The sequence below is a fragment of the Pinus tabuliformis genome, chromosome 4_1, assembly GCF_031772625.1.
Source record: "Pinus tabuliformis cultivar Carrire ecotype Pingquan chromosome 4_1, CPIR1, whole genome shotgun sequence".
Taxonomy (NCBI): domain Eukaryota; kingdom Viridiplantae; phylum Streptophyta; class Pinopsida; order Pinales; family Pinaceae; genus Pinus; species Pinus tabuliformis.
In genome coordinates this window covers 213662550-213683139 of record NC_142303.1, presented here as the reverse complement: position 1 = coordinate 213683139, position 20590 = coordinate 213662550, and the positions used below count along the sequence as shown (strand labels likewise).

The window sequence follows — 20590 nt, the reverse complement described above, 5'->3', positions numbered from 1 at the left end:
TCCTATATGGGTATGAGCATATTGTAATATTCTTTTGTAATTAATTGTAAGTGAAATTCCAAGTGTCAATTGTGGAATGTGAAGAGTCATTTTGTAATGAAGTCCAAAGGTCATGGTTGAAGGAAGTGAAAGAGTCATGAGGGAAGTCCAAGAGTCACAAAGGGGAGATGATTAGTCATCTCATTTGTTATAAATATACCCTCATAACTCATGTAAAAGGCTTTTGGTCAAGCTTTTTTCTTAGGATCAAAAGCTTGGGAGTTTTCTTGAAAGCCTTGGCTTCTCCTTAGCATAGAGGGAGTATCTTTCTTTAGAGGAGTAGGTGTTGGCTTCATGTTCCATTATTGGGACTAGTGGTTTGGCGATTATATATGTATGTTTGGGACTTTCACTTATAATAAAAGCTTAGAGCTGGCACGTTTTCATGCATATGTTGTTAATATAGTAGGACTATTCTTTTTATGGTTGCAATTTATGTTATTCAATTTACATTAATGCTTATGAACTATTTCGTTTGCATTAGTATGAATCTTGTTGAATGAATGTTGTTGCATATTTAAATCATGTTTATCTTTTGAACTGTTTTGCAGGTTAACTTATGATTCCTTTTATGCTTATGTGTTCCTTTTTAGCTACGTACTATTACAGGATTCTAAGGGGATCACTCACTTTCCCTTCGTCATGTTAAAACCTTTCATGCATTGCACTTGACTCATCAAAAAGTCACGAATACATCATTCTATGTGTTATTGCAACCAAGGCATACCACTAAAACCCACTATTTTAGCAACCAGGGCGTATCCTGGATGGGGCCCCTACTCCAAACGGTGTGAGGTCTAATTGGGACTTCATATTGGGGAGACCCCCTGAATGTTGGCGGGTCCAACATCATCAACACACCATTAACTTCAAGTTTCCCAACCTAGAGCTAGTAAGCCTGGTTAGCTCTCTTATTTGGTTCAATTTTCATTTATTCAGATATGAAAGAAATATTTATGAGGGAGTCCATCCAACAATAATGTGATTCTCTTTAGTAGATTATCCAAGCGATGTTTTTTGGCCAAGTTACATATTAAAGATGTTGAATAATAATAAGTGAGTCCCCAAGGATAACAATCTATGTGACTTGAATATATTTGGGTATAAGTAGACCTTGAAACAGGTCATGCATTTCAGCGTGGTCATTAGTCATATTTCCCAACCTTCATGCATGAATTGTAACCAATTTTCCTTCGAGGCTTTACAACACCCCTCCTCCTCTTACAACCCCTAAAAATTAGCAAAATATTAGGTTTCAACAACACATTGTATTTATTTACCTTCAAATAATTAAACATAATTATTAAAAGTTATATGGTAAGCTAGAAGAAAAAATTATAAATCCATAATAAATAATTTAAAAATCCTTAAAGAATAATATGAATCCCACAAAAGCCCACGAGGTGTAGCTCAATTGGTGATCGCCTTGTTATGAAGTAATATGTAAAAGCATGAGATTCAAAGTTCAAATCCCCGTTGGTTAGACTAACAAAAAAAGAAATATGAATCCAACAAATGATATACAACAAACATTAAAAGTTGCTTTTACATAAATATTAATTATTCTTCCAAGAATAAAATTTCATTCATGAATCATTTCCACCTAATTTCATGGTATCCTCATATGCATGAGCTACACCATCTACAACACATTTATTTATATTGATCATGAAATTTTCTTTCTTTTTTCTTTAATCCCAAATTATGGCATCAACTACAATATATACAAGTTCTATGTTCTAGGGATTTGGTACCCAATGTTGTTTTAACAGTTTTTCCATGTAATTCCATGATCTAGGCTTCACCAATCAACCTTAACACTAAGAATCAACTTATGTATACTACCAAAGAAGATACCCGAGGTGGTCATTTCCATCCAAATAATCTCCCATCTATCCTCATTTCATGATTTAATGGGAATCATATATGTATTTCCTCAACATTCTCAATAAGATTTCCATGTTACACTTGGGTCTAACATATATTAGTTTGCCTATTACATTTCAAAATCCTTCATAATACTTGAGATACATGACATATGTTATGCTAAGAATAGGGGTTTTTTCCTTGTATTAAGTCAATATTCGTTGGAAGATGAATGAATTGTGTCCACTATCATCTGATCATTGAAAGTTTTATTCAAAACTATTAGGGACACTTTTTAATACTCTACCTTATTATTCCATTTCTCTATGACAATTAGGTAAGCCTCATTATTGATGGTGTCTTCCACATTCTTATGCATGATGTAATTCCTTCATTGAGTTCTTTTATAGTGTCCTCATTCTCTTTCCGATGTAATAAATATAGTTTACTTGTGGGAAAATTAGTTTGACCTTCATCATTTATATACCACAAGTCAGTTGGCTCTAACCACTCAATATCTCTAATGGATTCCTTGTACCTTAATACTAAGACATCATTGAGTATAATAATTAGATGTATTGGATAGTAATTAGATGTCCAAAGAGTGCATTTTTTTTTCCTTCTTTCATGTATACCTTAAATAAAATGATCAATTCACACAACTTGCCACCTAGACTAACCATTTTTTTCAATTTTGTAGTATGTATCCATCATCTCAAATAAAGAATATATATATATATATATATATATATATATATATATATATATATATAGATATAACATGCTCTTTTTAGTTGGAAGACATCCTTCCACCACCGAGGGTGTGCATCAATGGAGTGTCTAATCAATAAGGATGTTCCATCATCGTAAGAAAGGGTGACAAGATGCCCACACTTAGAAGCCCACATGGCAAACTCACCATCCCAATTTCGAGAAAGCTATCAACTTAATGCCATCAGACTCAATCATGCGAAAGATGATGGATTGCCTATGGATCCGTATATTTCACTCTATAAGAATCACACATGAATTAATGGCTCTACGAGGCTGAGGACATCACCATTATTTCATGCAGAAGGGGATAGCTTATGATATCGCTCAAGGAAATTTATGATCAGTTATCGACGCCTTTAAAACATGGAGACAATATCAGTGGACTAGCAATACAAAGTCCCAACCTCCATGCAACAAGCACATTGTAAGCCATGAGATTCACGTTTGCCATCAACCCTCTAGGATCTTGGCTCTCAATCATGATTTAAGTCACATCCCCCTATCCCAAGGTGCTCTACCACTTTGATTTGGCTTTTAATTCACAAACCCTACAATTCATTCTAGGATTGGCTTCTTTTCATGGTATCTTTAATCTCTCCAATCTAGAATTTTGGTTATCGCTTCTTTGTTCCCTTCTTTGGTTTAGTTTTTGTAGCAGGATTCCTCACTTCCGCCTCTTTGTAATTCTAATTCTCTCCCCCTACTATTAGCCCAATGAGCTTACTCCCCCCTAGTCCTACTCTATCATCTCTATGTTCTTCCCTCCTGTGCAGAGGACCATTTTTCTCAGTGGGACCTAGTTTGGAAAATTGGGGTCTAGAAACCTTGTAGAAGCAGTTCGATGGGACTAGTAAAACTTTACTAATTTAGCATGGAACCTTAGACACATATACCTTTCCAATCACATAAGAATCATCTCAATTTGAGTCTCTATGGAAAAATTATGTCAATTGGAAGTTGACCTTTCTGTTTTGACCACCATAATTTGAGAGGATGACATTTCATCCCCCATTATTCATGGAAAACAAGATTTCCAACTGATCACGATGAAGAATACTTTAGAAGGCTCCATATTGTAACTCTAGTTAAGAGTTGAAGGATTCAAACTTAACCACTAGTAGGCTATCAAGTTATGTTATAATCAGGCCACTAGGAGGAAAATGGATTCCATTTTATGGGAGTGCATTTTGTTCCATAGATGAGTAGAGTAGATGAGAGTGGAGTAGAGAGAGGAGATAGAAAATAGATATGGTTTGTGCATTGTAGCATTCCACGCACCACATGTCTCTGTCTTTGTACTTGCATCTATTTTCCATGCATAGAAAAAGAGCATAACAACCTCACCTTCTTGTTGGGTTTTCTCCTAAAAGGGTTTTTGAGGTTATATCTTGTGTTAATTTGTGGTTCATGAGTTTTATTTCATTGTTCTCTATTTTATACATAATTATCATTTGCATACATATGCAATAAAAACAATTAACATATCCAAGAATCTAAGGAAAATAAATCCTCAGAGTCTAGATTTTGATTTTTCTAATATATTTTAGAATATTTGTGTGATGAATTGGCCAATGAGATATCCACAACAGTTTATGGATCAATTATGAAATAAATTAAATATAAATATAAAAGTATATTGAATTATTAAACTTGGCCACTAAACCTTGAAAGACCAAGTATGTGATTCAACTAATAAACTTGGCCATTGAACCTCAATCAAATTAACTCAAATCTACAATTAAAAGGATACATGTGGATCACTTCATTTGAAAATGATATCCCATTATGTCTAAATACTTCACTTAATGGAGATTAAAGGACATTGTAAACTTTGATATTAGGCTATACATGAATATCACAAACCTTAGCATCACATTATCAAATCTTATGCTCATTTGGCTCATGTTAATTTCACATTATCCAATCCCAGTCTTGCATTAGATTGAAAAGATTGACTTCAATGGGCATTAAATTGCATGCTATTTTTTCATGCACAACACAAAACCTATCATCACATTGTGAAGCACTAGGCTCATTCGTCTCATGTGTTATTATCACATTATCATGAGAAGTGAAGAGAGCTTGAATGAATTTGGTGTTTTCTACTTCCATGAGATGAGTGACATGGAATGTTTGTGAATTTGCAACCCTACACTAGAGGAAGACAAAGGTGAACATCAAGGTGAAGGAAGCAAAACCACAAGGATCACTTGGTAAAAGGACAACCAAATTGAGAATAAAGAAGACAAAGGTGAACATTTAAGGTGGAGGAAACATAACCACGAGGGTCACTTGGTAAAAGGATAACGAAATTGAGAAATAAAGACAGAGGTCTTGGTTGCTACTTAACATATTTAGATACATTGCAACATGAGAACTCACAAATGCAGGCTTTGTGGGATCCGGTATGTTCGTAATGGAATCAGGTGACAGCATCGAAGTAACTGTCGACATTGGTGGACAAAGTGACGATTGAGCGGCCATGTCAGGCCACATTTAAAATGCTATAGGATTGGAAATAGGGCTTTCTGAATGAAGGCCGCTGATATGACTCCTATGATTTTAAACACATCAAATGATGACAAAAGTATTTAAGGTCAACGGTGCATAGGGTTGATAACTAGAATCTCCATTCCACCAATCCATATGGGTGGCACTACCGACAACTACCACCCTGTGTGGAACCTGGTCAATGTCGTGGAGTTCACATGTGGATGACGCAACAATCACAATATAAAAATGATCAAGTAGTAGTTAATGATGTTCTGTCTCCATCAACCTAATGAAATGTCACACTAAAATTTTATAGTTTAATGGTTAGGAATGTCATTGAAAATTTGGAAAGTTCGTTACATTTTTAATGAAATGTTTTTTCCATAATTTTATATTAAAATATATAAAATTGCGAGCACCATGGTGGAGAGAGAATCAAGAATTAAGAGGTGGTCGACTTATCCAGTCAACTCTTTTGGATGCACCAAAGTCGTTGCTAGGCTCTTACCCACCTCGAAGTTCCATTTAAATATTTATTAGCGTATAAATTGATTTAATAATTTTAATTATTAAGTAAACAAAAGTAATTATACAATTGATAGTGAAATTTAATTACTCACTAATTTGATTATAGTTAATTAATTGAGATTTTAAATATTCATTAAAAACTATTTAAACATATCATAAATTTAACTTATTTTAAATTTAATAAGTTAAATTATCAAATTCAACTTATTTTAATAAATTGATAAAAAATATTATAAATAAAAAAATTAGTTTACAAATTTAATCAGTTTAAAATAATTTAAATTTTGAATTCAATAAAAACTTAATATATATATATATATATATATATATATATATATATATATATATTTTATATTTTAATAATATGTGTTTATTAATTAATTATTATCATTTTTATTGTATTTATTTCTCATCACATTTATTATAAAGTAATATGTAATTTAATTATTAGATACAGTTAGAATTTTTAGAAATTCACAAATACACTTTATTAAACAATAATTATGATTGATAGGAAAGAGTTATTTCTCTAAACATTATGAATAACAAAAGATTAAGTTCAAAAATAATTATGGAATTTTATTAATGTTGCCAAAGCTCACAATAAATTTACATCTAAAAAAATTGTATCTTTGGCTATGTTCTATAGTAATTTGGACAAAAACTAGAGTCTCTCGTGAAAAGAGAAATTGAGATCTATGTATTCCAAAAGCTTCTAATAATATAAATTCTATAATATACACGAAAAAAATTACATACTATAGATAACACAGGAGAAAAACTGAAATAGAATGAAATACTAGAGGAAGAAAAAGATGTCCAAACAGAGTTGTTTTGAGAGGAAATAGACACCTCGAACTACCATAGGTGATAACAAATCTGAACAAACCCCATCATCATAAAACACATGGTCCTTCTCATGGAGCTAACATGAATTTGCTAACGTAGGAATTTTTCCTTCAAAGCAAATGAGATCTAGCAACCAACTCCATTTATTATAGCATTCATGTGTGCTAATATTACAACCCATGGAAACCATTTAAGTAGGTATTATGCTAATTCTCCACTTGTTTCATCCATCATATGATATCTCATGAAATTAACTTTATCATGGGATGGGATGCATGTATATGTGAGAGTTAATATGTATGGAGCCCTATGAACATGAGACTGCTATATTGGCTAGATAATTATTGTTAGACTTGAGGTACATGTGCACATGAAGGAAGTCCACAATCAAGAGGAGGAAATCCCCAATCAAAAATTCCTAATGATTAAGATTAGCTTGGGATCTAGAGGTGTATAGCATGTTATTAAGTGTCGAATCAGGTTATTTTAATCACCAATCACTCGTAGAATGTCATGTTTTATGGTGGTTTCTGGGTTCAATCCTTGAACCAGTGAATACGATTGCATTTGGTTTCTAGTGACTAGACCCAAAATCCGAGAAAAATAAAGTATGCATTTTCCTCTAAGGCATAAAACTACCCATGCCCTACCCCCCATCGCTGGCATTTTCAACAACACGGTTCCACTTAGAGGCTCCATTATACTCCAAGGAGGATTATGACCAGAGGAAAAGGGTTAAGAAATCATTGAAACAAGCTTTTTTTGGAAGATCTAGCAATTGCTTGTTAGAAAGTAAAATCTGTGATGTTGTAAGATGCTTTTCTAATAATTATCTTGCTCTCAATGCTACTTCTATTAAATGACTTCAAAGATCCTAAAAATCACTTTATTTCATTCCAACTAGACTTTCTAGTGAACGTATTTTTGAAGGGTAACCGATACCCACTTGAAAATCGACTTTTAAAAGAAAGAACTCAAGTAGATCTTTGGCCAAGAATCAAAGAATTGGTTCACAAAGTTAGGTCATTGAACTTGATAAGAAAGACCATGGATGGAATTTTTCCATACAAATTTTGAAAAAGCACATTTCAAAAAAAGGTATGTTGATGTTTCAGAGTAGAGGCGACACATTGTAGAAATTGAAGGCCCTTGGAAGCTCCTTTTGCTCATATTTTCTATGGTAAGAATACTTTTCTAGGCTATGGTCTAGTAAAAAATGTTGACCTTTATAAAAACATCCAATTTTTGTATATTTGAAAATATGACTAATTATGGATAGATTCCATTGGGATAGCATTGGAATTTGTATTCTTGGTTAACTCAATAAGCAATATTCCCCCATCTTGTGTAGTGTTGATTTAAAATGTCGTTAGGATTAAATCCTTTCAAAATTGAATGGAGAAATACAATATTGGGTTTGACGTGGTTATGTGTCTTTCCTAGGTTCCAATGGAGCCATTCTCTAATTCTTGACCAATTTGAAATGTCAAAGAGAGTATTTCTACCATCGTATGATAGTCATTGTCTTAGTGGAAGGAAGATTGGATCGTTGGTTTAGGGGGAAAGGGTTGTGATTATACTATCATCCCAAAGGTTGATTTTATTACCACATTTAGCAGTCCAAGTGATGCCAAGCACATATTAGGAGGAGTACTACCTACAAGAGTTTATAGATTTGAGTGTCTCCCTTCATTAATAGGACTAGATCCAAGCAACGAAGGCACTCTTCTTCAAAATAGTTTTTTGTGAATGAAATTTTCCACTCATCATAATTTCTTGAAAGAAGCCTTCAAAGTAACTTAGCACCAAAGGTGCCATATTCATGATGAAAGGATATTTGACACAATAGTCCTCCATGGCTTTTTGGGAAATGAAATACAACCCAATTTACAAGATGATACGACTAGGTGTTAGATTTTCGTCCTTGCCACAAAAGCATGTATATCTCTTGTGTTGTTACTTTTTGAAAGAAAATATGAGCTAATAAGTCCGAGAATTGATAAAGGAGGAGAGTTGAGAGAACAAATTGAATAAATACTAGGTGACCAATGAGATTTAGCCATTAAGCGCCCAATTGACTAAATTTGGGTTTCAACTTCTATAATACATTAAGCATGATGGGATGGAGGGAAGCTATAATAGAATAGGCCCACCTAATAAAATCATTTCATCGGTAAAATGAGAGTGTAACATACCTATCTATACACACCAAACCCACCTTAAAAAAAATATAATTAATTTAGATATTGTACTCACATGATATCCCCCTTGCTTATATTTGAATATTTTTACATAGTCTTGATCTCTATCCAATATTCTTTTACAATACTTGGGTACAAGTTTAAACCTTAAGTTTAAAAAAAATATTTTCCTTACTCTATTTCACATTTATAATTTCCCATATAATTTCAAATTATTCTTTTCATTCAATGATTTTAGTGATGATATGCTAAACGATTGGTGCCCTTAGAATCACTATAAAGCCTTCTAATCCACCACGATTCATAATTTCATTATAACTATAAGTATATCTAATTAGGCTTATATAGTCCTTACATTCCTCATTAGAATTAATAAGAAGACTCGTTCCAAGATATATTCATTTTCAAAATTCTTCCCACACACACACACACACACACACACACACACACACACACACACTCACACACACACACACATTATTGATTTGTGTTTTAAGGTTGTTTATATAATAAGCCTTACACCATGTTTGAGGGGGGCAATAAAGAGACTTATTATGTGGTTTTCCTTGTAAACATGGAATAATCTCATTAAACCATGAGGATGGCTCCCCCTACCTTCACAAGACCCAACACTGAAATATGTGAAACTTCAATCAACGACTATGATTGTTTTTGGGTTTAATCCATGGTATTCAATATTTAAGGTTTTTTTTTTGTCGTAATGACCTTCTCATTCGTCAAATTGTTTGGTCATTTATTTTTCATTTAATTTCAAACAAAGCCTTCTAAGCTCCATGACTAGACTCCAATATTTCACCATTAATGTTTATAGACGGTTGATATTATTTGCTTTTGCCAGTGTATATTCGTTTCAATATGGCGAAAAACAAGTTGACTTTGTTTGTTCAAACTGGTGAGAGATAGATTCATTTGAAGGTTTGTAATTATATATATATTTTTTATGTATTTATTCTTCTTTGCTCATATATTTCCCAAAATGTTAACCTAACTGCTCATTTATCCTTCTTGGGTTTTCAGGTTAAATATTTCTCCATTTTGATTCTAAAACTCTTATGGGTCTCAGTCTTTGGCAAAATTACTTTGATGGATAGCATAATGCATTTGTGATTGCTCCATGTTTCTAGTTAATTTTCACCCTTCACTTTTCTCAATTACTATACCTTTTCATTTGTTAATATTCAACAGTTCTAACCCTCTTTTCCTTTATATGCAAATTTGATACAAAGCTACAAAATAATTATGACCTGCTTTTGATAAGTTTTTGTTCCTCGGGAATGGTTTTTGTTGTTAGTAGGGTTCCATGTCTCAAGAAGGTTTTTGTTTTTGGCAAGTAAATTTTATTAATTAATTTTAGGGAAAATCCCTCAACATTTTTCTTTCAGTTGTTTTCTTATACTTTAGTTGATTTTCTTTGAATTTGGGATTCTAAATTTTAAACCCTAACATTCCTGGGTTTTATATAATCATTGGTCAATCTTGGAACTATTCATTTTCCACACCTATGTTTATAAATACTCTATAAAATCCACTTTCCCTTATGTGGGGATTTTCTTTGTGTATACTTTAGAGTTTTCATCCTATTCAAGTTTGTTATTTGGGTAACCCATTACCATATTTTTAATGGGTTTAACATTTGTTACAAGTATAAATTACAGGTTTTTAGAATGAGGTTTTTTCTTAGGTATAACCCCTTTTATATTAAAAAAGAAAGAAAGTATTCTCTTGATATTCCGTTTAACAATAATTTCATTGGACAAACCTTTGGCTTACATCCAATTTGTTTGATAATTCACATGTATACTAAACCTAGTCAAATCATTTACAATTTTTTTCGTTTACTCTGGAGATTGTTCAATTTAATTAATGAGTTTGGCATCCTACCTCCAGGTAAGATGCTTTTTGAACCTCTTGTTCATTCTTATGCATGTTGTTGACTCTCCATTGTTGAAGATAGACACCCCAGATCTATGCTTTAACCTCCACTATGGAAAATTGTTCATATTATTTTTTCCCTTGGAAAAAACGTAATTTCCATTAAGTGAGAAAATTACATGTTGTATATGCATGATGCATATGCTGTAAGAGGGGCATTGCCTGTAAAAAAAATAAGTTCTCCAATACAGATCTAAAATTGATGCCTTATGTCCACACAGGGAGGCACCATTCTCAGTTGTATTCAGCATAAAATTTTATCAAAAAAACTCTAGTCATATAGAGTGTCTGCACTGTTCTTGATTGAAAAAAACACATGAATATTTACACATGAAAGCTAATAAGCAAAATAAAAAACGTAGCCAGACTCCTTGTGAACCTGCTACACAGCTATGTCCATAAATGGTCGATAGTAGTACTGATAGTGGGCTCCTTCCCTATGTTCTTGAATCATCCAAGTGCCAAGAGGCCTGCCTTCAACTTCTTTGGATAATCTGTCAACAGCTGCATTCTGTTCCCCAAAAATAATGTAGCCTCTCGACACTGTTCATATTATTACCCTAAGGGGCATTGATTTTTTGTTTAAGGATATAGTGTCCTAAGTGTATTATTAAAGAGGATTAAGTTTGAAATCCTTCAGTCCAAAATTTTTGTTCTATGTAATTTACGATATGGGTCTTTTCGGCCTTACTTATAAACTACAATTTGTAAACTCATACTTTTTTGTTTAGATAATTCAAAAGAAATTATTATATAACTCGAGCTTCAGGTTCTTCTTGGTTCTTTTGTATGTTACGAGCATTTATTATAGTAATATTTCCATGTTTGTATTCTTTAATAGAATTTGTAGAATAATGATTATAAAATTTCTAAATCATTGTTGGGTTTTTCTTCCATTTTTATTCCCAATTAAGTAGTGGACTACTACTAATCCACTTTTGTTCGTTTACGTTCACTTAACAATTCTTATTTGAGGTTCCTTATAGAGAATTATGTCATTCTCTCAAGAATTATTTAAATAAAACATTTTTTGTCCATTTCTCTTATAACTAAAAATAGGTTTAACTTAGAACTATGGCTCAAATTCTATTCCTTTTTATTTTTTTAAATTTGTCATGTCAATTATGACCTTACCATTCAGTTCCATTGATTCGAAGTTTGCAGTACTTACTTTTACTATATTTATACACAAGAACAAACACTTCCATTATATGCCATATGTTTTTTTTAAATTGTTACTAAAAATATACCATTCACCCTTTACTCAAATACTAGATTCTTGTTTATTTAAAGTATCTACTTAATATAGAGTTTTCCAGAGGTATTACATAGTCAACCATTTACCTATTCTACTTCATATGTTTGCACTGTCATGTTAACCATTCTATACATGTATACACACAAAATACTTATGTCATTTTGAATGCTAGCTTAATATAATTTATATTCTAGTTTTCTTTCTCTTTCATTCTCATGCACATTTCAAAGAACTTTGTAAAAATGTATGACTATAGTTCTACATAGAATTTCAACCATAAAAATCATAGTATGTAACAACTATTCTAAGAATATGAGTTAGTGTATTGACTTGTAAATATTTTCTGGAAATTAATGTTGGAGTTGTATTGCTCCACCCAAACTTGGCTCTTTCTCCTGAAATGGTCCCTCGAAGCTACAGTGGATTGCAAGCCAACTTATCCTTATGTTCTTTCTTTCTATCACTATACCTCTTACCTAATTTCGAAAATTATTGAGTCTCATTCTATTGTCTTTGCTGCAAGACCTTCCAACTTTTTTCCTACATTCAAATTTTGGAGGCTCCCATCGATCGTGTGAAATGTCTTTTTTGAGTCATTAAATTTGTTTCATGCTTGTTCTCTAAGTTTCTCTAAGTTTTCAAGTTCCTTTCTAAACAAATCCAAAGTGTCATCATTTGTTAGGGGAAGTGTCGTCCTTTGTGAAAGGTATTTTTGGCATACCTTTAAGAGGTAGATCCAGCACATTCTCTTACATTAGTGCATTCTATCTATCATAGGCTCACACGTTGGACACATTACTAGGGGATTGAAAAATTTCTCTTCGCAGTCGACACTTGTGTCGTAAATTGTTGTATCTGAAGTGTCACACTTGGAGGTAAGCATTACTTTCTTGTCGTTTCAATGAATATGTATTGATTTTGGGTACTCTGTATCTTCTCATCATGTGGTTGATCGTATATGTTTGTGTGATCATGTTAAAGACTTTTTATATGCTTTTACTCTTACCCTTTTGTTTCATTGATCTGACACTTAGTCTTGGAGTTTTCTTTGTCCTCATAACCTGCACAATCAATGAACAACTTTTATCCTCTGTCAATTTTGTAATGTGCATTCCTAAGCCATAGTGATGAAGTTCTTATCTCTTGGAACTATGCACTGCACAATTCCAAAGGACAACCTCCTTCAACTGTTCATTGAGCAACTTCATAGCTCAATCACTTAGCCTTGTTGATTACACTTGCCCAATGTGAAATTCTAATTAGCCCTTCCTTACCTTGTGAAATTCACACTTCTAGCAAACGGTGGGTCATTTCTAGACCCTTGTAGAATCCAACTACGTGATGCCCATAGCCTCCTCCTTAGTTGTTGCGTACTATGCAATCATAGTGCCCAACATGCCTCCTTGCTTCGTAAACTTTCCCAATGTGCAATCCTTCACTTACTTCTACCTTGATATTGCTCGCTATGTATTCATAGTGCCTAGTACCTCACTCATTTCCTCCTGATCCTTCACAATACACCCAAGAAGGCCTCTTTCCTCATCACTTGCATAGTATCCCATCACAGTTAACATGTTGCATGATAAACAAGGTATACTAGGTGATTTCAGGACTAAAATTGCCTTGTCATGAATGAGCTTCATTACAGGTACTATCAACCTAAAATTGTAGTTAACGTTTGAAGGGATCATCGAGGATAGGTTGCAAGAAAACACGTGGAGACAAAGCACAAAGATATCATCATACAAAGAGATAAAGGAACTCCGTACTACGAAAGATAGATGACAACTCAAGAAGACTTGAAAGACTTTGATACTATAACCTAACCCTTTGGAGGGTAAGATGAATTACAAGAAAGACCTATCATAAAGATTTGAAGACATAGTAGCAAAGAGAAGAACTTGGCATTGATACACTATAATGAAGTCTTATGTCACAGTCAACAAATTATGGCTTCTCAAAGTGTCACCAAAAAAGTCCTATGTTGTCCATGTATTTTGCCACAATTGTGGAATGTAAGTTTGTATTTCCAAAAATGAGAAAATGTGAAATGTGTGGAAGCCCAAGGGTCACACATTGAATGTGGAAAGTCACTAGAAAGTCCTAAAGTCATATAGAAGCTCAAAATTCACATGGAAGCTCAAGATCCATGAGGGAGGTCAAGAGTCATATGGGAGGTGAAAGGTCACCTCATTTTTTATAAGTACACCCTCATAGCTCAAGAAAAGGACTTTTCATGTTAGCTTCTCAAGCTAGGAATAGGAGAGATCATTCTTTTGAGGAACAAGTGGTGACTTAACATTCCATTATTGGAGCTACTAATATATCATTATACTGGTGTATCTTAGAAATTTCACTTAATGATTTGAAGCTTTCAGATCTGACCCACTTTCATGTATATATAGTGAATGTTTTAAGACTATTATTTCATTATTTTCGATGTATTTTTGTGTTTCTACATACTAATGAAAATGAACTATTTCTTTGGCTTTAGTATGCATATTTCAATTGTGCATCTCTTGCTTTCATGATCGTTGTTTCTTTGTGAACTATTTCACAAGATAATTAATGATTCTTTTAGACATATGCATGTGTCTTTATTAGTATAGTACTATTACTTTTCTTCGAATGACTCACCTTTTCTTTCCCTTTCGTGAAAGAACCTTTATACACATTGCATTTGAGTACTTCACAAGGCTAACTTACTTGCTCATCTCGAAAGTATATGTGTACCTTATTATGTTGTTTACGACAACCAAGAAAAATCATAAAGATTATGGTAGTTGGGCCTATTTCCTGGATGGGGATCCTATTCCAAACGGTGCGAGGTGTAGTTGGTACTTCATATCAGGGAGACCTCCTATATGTTGGCAGTTTCTAGCAATGTCAACACCTCCTAAGATAGCGTCCCATCTTACTGGGAGATTTATTGATCAATAAATTTTCATAATCTAATAATCTATTCCCCATATTAGATTCCTAGGTCTTATATCATCAAGGGTGATTAAATTCAACTATTAACATGCAACCCATAGTTTCTCTATATCCATTTGCAACTTCAAACTTATTTTTCAAATTTTTATTAATAACTTAACAAAACATATTTACATAAGGTAACTATCAATAACACAATACTAATGAAGTAGTCCCAATTAAGTCTTAAAGTCATAAAATCTAGCACACTTGACATATATAATATTCACAATTAAATACTAAGTCAGGGGATATCACATAGAGAGGTTGATGTATTTTACTCCCCTTACTATTTGTAGTCTTAGAAGATTGTCTCTTTGTCTTTCATGCTCTAATTTATTTCTAAGGAAGTCTACCATAAGAATGTAGAGTAAGGGAGATAAAGAGTAGCCTTCATGCAACCATATTGAATCTCTAAAGAACCATGTGGATCTTGTACTGAATTAAGAAGTGATCCAAGGGTTGTTGATACAGGAAGAGACCTAAGTAATGAATTAAACCAAAACGTCTATAGGACCTTAAATAAGAAGTTGTGTCTAACTCGATCAAAGGCATTGGCTATCCAACTTGATGATAATGTTTTTTCTCCTTTCACTAGTAGAAAATGATGAAATTAATGACTAGGTGATTGAAAAAGTTAGTCACTGTAGCTTTTCCAAGTGAAATACTACAAAAAATGAGCAATCTTAAGTGATTAACTAAAAATGACCGACATAAACGACTAATTTAGTCTCAGGTTAAAATATATGACTAGATAATAAGTGATACAACTAAAAATGACTAACGTGAATGATTAGCTTAGTATAGTAACATAAACATGACTATTTAACAAGTAATAAAATAGTACAAATTAGTCGTTTATGTTAGTCATTTTAATCATGTTAATTCAACAATCTAAACTTACAAGTGATAGGGGATTCAAAGGTAGTTATAGATTGGCTAACAGGTTATACTTCCTTAACACTTCTTTACTGCATCAATGGACTATTAGAGTTATGGCGCTGATTAGAACCTTCAGGGTTATACCCTTTGATCACATTCACAGGGAATTACATTAAAATACTGATAGATTATCCAAAATGGGAGTGGGCTTATAGTTGGGTCAAATACATTATGAAGAATACCTACAAGGAGAAATGTTGAGTAATTAGTAGATGACACATTTCATTTAGTTGAACACTTAACTTTTCATGCATATCTACATTTTTTATTATCAGGGTCATATCCATTGAAATTAGGATACTAGTTTTTAACTTGGATACCATGTTTCTTATCTAGTTTGAACATACATTATGAACATAGAAGTACTAGACTCTTATGAAATTATTTTGAATCCTATGGGGATTTTGATATTGCCCGAACATTAGATGTTGACCATATTACAATATCATGTCATTCAGGTAAAGAAAATTTAGTATATGTTAGATGATGTAAATTACATCTTTGCATTAATATTAATACAAAAATGATGTCTTTTTCTTATTGGAATTTTTTTTTTACGGAATTTCCCACCACCTAAGTTATTAGACATAGTTTGTGTAGGAATACATGCAACTACAAGAATCTTTGCTAAGTTGCTAAATATGGTTTAAATTCATAACAATGCTGATCATTATTTATCTTCTTGGTACCATATGTCAATGTTGGGCTTCCATGATGGCTCTGTGATGGTTGGGATTCCTCATAATAGGCATGTGAACCCCAGGTGTGCACACAACTTATTGAATCTGAATATGGGGTTTGAAACTTGGTAGGCACAATGTTGTCTTTATTGTATGAAAAGTTGTTGAGGTTTCAAGACATTACCTTGAATCCTACAAGAACATTGTGCCACCCGTTAAACCCTATGTTTTTTTTTCTAAGTAATACTATTCTATTGATGAAAACAAAATTAAAAATACGATGAGGCTCCGACCTCTGCGATGTTGAACAAAGTTATGTCAAAATTTTATTAAGAAGACAAAACTCGACTGCCCACTGAGGGGAAACTAGTCCGAGTGAACCCATTATTAAAAGCTCACACAGGGGTCTCAATTCTTAACCTAAAAAGGCCATATAGGGGTCCTAAATCAAAACCAATAAAAACAAGCCACATGGTTTGAGAAAAACAGTATAGAAAAACCCCATGAAATAACAAGAGAGCGATGAATCAAAACCTGGCGACTTGACCCGCAGTCTGTTTGGACCCCCTAGGTGTCATTTGGTGGAGGCTCCTCCACAATGCGATACGCATACTCATACCAGTCATCATCCTCTGCTAACGTGCCTCGTGGGATGCCATCGACTGCATGCGTGTTGGCCAAACCACCCTCGTCTGCTTGCTTTCCTGATGTGCCGCCTGAGATACCACCAACTACTTGCGTGCCACCCGAACTACCTTCGATTGCATGCTTGCCTCCAGCCATATCCTTTCCATGCAGAATGATGTCATGACCAACCTTTCTCGTCTTCTCTACCGTCTGTTGCTTGCTGTTGTTTCCTTTCTCTCGTTCACAACCATCCTTGTTCGTCTTATTTTCCTTCTGCTGCTTATTGTTGTTCCATTTCTCTGGTCCAAGTTCATGGGTCTGAGCATCCTACTCATCCTGCGGACTGATTTCCTCACTGAAGGTCACTGTGATAATGGCAAGGATATCGGGACGATGCAATGTACCGTGGAAGCGAAATTGGGTCATGTGGTGAGAGGAGAGAGGGGGGATAGGGGGGTTGGCCATTTGGGTATCATTGTTCATTCTTCTAGCACCATGGGCATGTGCCCGACCTCTACTGCTGCGCGTGTCAGGGTATCTGCCAGAGAAATGATCTCTGGAATGAATAGTAGAGGGGGATGAGGAAGGGGTTGTTGGTTTAGGGGTGGGCATCGAGGCAAGGCGAATGCTTCCACTGTGACTACCACCTCTTCTGCTACTTATTCGATGGCAAGTATGCGGCATGGCTGGTTGACGGTTGTTGGTCTGGGCCAAAATGACTGTGTTGTTATCATTGATTGTAGTAGGGGAGGCAAAGTTTAGTCTGGAATTGATGAGGCCATTCAGAAGATATGTAGAGGAATTCTGGGCAGAATTTAGTGCACAGTGAGTGGTTTGGGAGAAATGGAAGCCATTCCCCAAATCTGCACAGCCGAGAATCCAACAGAACCTCCCTGTAATTGTGTGTGAGCTCGGCTCCGCAGCATGAGGGGGAAAGAGCAATTTAGTGGGGAAGGGATGAATGGATTATGGCTTGCAGAAGCCATGGCCTTATGCTTGCTACGAATTCCTCGATTTGAGCACCAGAGTAATGGTGCCTGTAGGCCGATTGTGGCTTGCCATAAATTGGCATGGAAGGGGACGCGGGTGGCCCTGTGGCCTGACTGCCTGCCATCCTTCTATCTAATCTGCCTAAATATCAAATTATTCACCTGCATCTGGGTTTAAACCCTATGTTAAAAACTCCATGCTTTAGTATTGATGTGCAAAAATAAATTTCATGAAAAATATATATTTATAATTTATACAAAACCATACATAAAATACATGTAATTATGCTAAAATTATACAAAATATCCAAGTAAGATTTTCCTCATAAAAACTTCAAATACTTATAACTAGCCTAGATCCATCTTTACCCCATATCTATGAAGCACCAAGAGGGATCCAATCTCTCGAGGTGAAAACCTCTTTTTTTAGTGTAAAACTTGAGTAAAGGTGTGCACCTCGAGACATTTGATCCCTCTCAGTGCTTGATAGATCCAGGGTTAAGATGGATCTAGGTTGGTTATATAGTACTATATAATATCTATTCTTGTATTTATGTGTCTCTTTCTTATTTGATTTCTGTATTTCACCCCCAAACATGCACATAATCTCTCCATATCTCTCTCTCTTTCTCTGTCTCTCTCTCTTCCCTCCCACTCTCCTCTCTCTCTCCACCTTTCCCCTCTTATGTATTTCTTCTTCCTTCCCCCTCTCTCTCCCCCTCCAACTCCATATCTGTTGGTTGGATAAATCGATCTTGCGAACAAGACCGATCTCCCTAGTATCAGAAGATAGTCTAGCAACAAACAGACAAACAAACCTATCTTTCTCTAGACATATGCGATTTATAAGTAAATACTACAAAGGTGTTAAGATCCTACCTTAGATCCAGTGCTTGTTCGTAGTAGTCATTCTCCAGTCATTCGAAAGAGTTATCTTTGAAGACCTGCAATCACAAACAAGCAAACATTAAATAGCACCTGCATAGCAAATATTATAAATCATGCCTATTATGGTGATCAAGGAATCCATAAAATAAACCATGAATTAATAGCTTATTGAGAAAAACAAATATATTTGTATTAACTTTGAATAGTAGAAGAACCTTACAACCTTTTCAGCCTTGATGTTGAACAAGTTCTTCCTAGGGTCCGAAACAAGAATTTCCTTTACTTTGACAAGTCTTGCACTCTTCCAAATGAGATTCATAGAGGTATGTAATCTCTCCTCATAAAAACTCAACTAAAGAAGACTAAGTTCCAATAGCATTTTCCCTCAAAAAATAGTAAGCTTCTAACTCCCTGTTAACCAGCCCAATGCTTCTTTTTATAGTGCAGAGGAGGAGTTTACAGTTACACCTATGAAGGGATAGAATCCTCCTTCAAAGGGATAAGCTCCTCACATCAAGGGGTTAGCTCCTTAATGTATGAGATACATGAACCTTAAAAGAGTGAACTTGCCACCTCAAGATTCCTTCCAGAAGCTTTTAGAAATAACTGAAAGTGAGTTTTTTCAGAATATACTTACGCCTTTTTAACTTTGTTGGGTCCCTATAATACTAGTAATTACCCCATTACTATTGTAGTTATACCCCTTATTTATATTGTTGTGCCCCTATTACCCCCATATTGTTATTTCTGTGGCTTTATATTATTATTGTTAGGTCGGCTGGATTATATTGTGACTCCTTAGACTCCTATATATAGAAAGGAGGTTTTGTCATTTGTATCATCGAAGAATTGTTCATTTATGTAATGTAAAGGAGGTTTCCCCCTCGAAGAGACTGAATTCTAAGGCGTTGATCTATCTTTTCTATCTTTTCTTGAGCTGGTTTCATAACATTTGGTATCAGAGCTTTGGATTCTAGGGTTTCGCTGCTCCAAACAGGTCATCGTGGCATTTTCGCTATAACTTTTTTTCTGTGACGTTTCAGAAGTCGCAAAAAAAAACCCATTTGAGAAGAAATCGCGCTGAACCTTGGGTCCAAATGTCAGAGCTTTTCGCACGATATTTTCGGAGATATGATCTGAGGAAGTTGGTCTTTTTGAAGACTCCTGAATTACACTCAAAACAGGTGACCTGAGGAAAATCGCCATAACTTTCTTTCTGGGCATCGGATTGAAATTTCGTAAGAACGTACAGAAAGAGGATGGACTGTAGTTTTCTTTTATATATTTTTCAGAGTAAAAGGTTGAAACAGTGACACGTGGCACTTCATACAAGTTCTCTCTACTGAACTAGTCTATAATCAGGTCACTGCGGGAGATTGTGCATAACTCTTTCTTGGAGAATCCAATTTAGATCAGACTAGTGGCATGGGAAAGAGGACATAGAAGGCTACTACAGGTCACAATTTCAGAACTGGATGATTCAAAATTACAGAGATACATCAGATTCAATATCAGGCTTCTACAAAGTAA

General features: G+C 34.4%; 1 pseudogene; it reads right to left on the bottom strand.

Moving 5' to 3' along the window:
• LOC149174989 (translocase of chloroplast 120, chloroplastic pseudogene) overlaps positions 1-17339 on the bottom strand; it is a 37222-nt pseudogene extending 19883 nt beyond the window's left edge.
• Positions 17340-20590: the final 3251 nt, after the last annotated feature.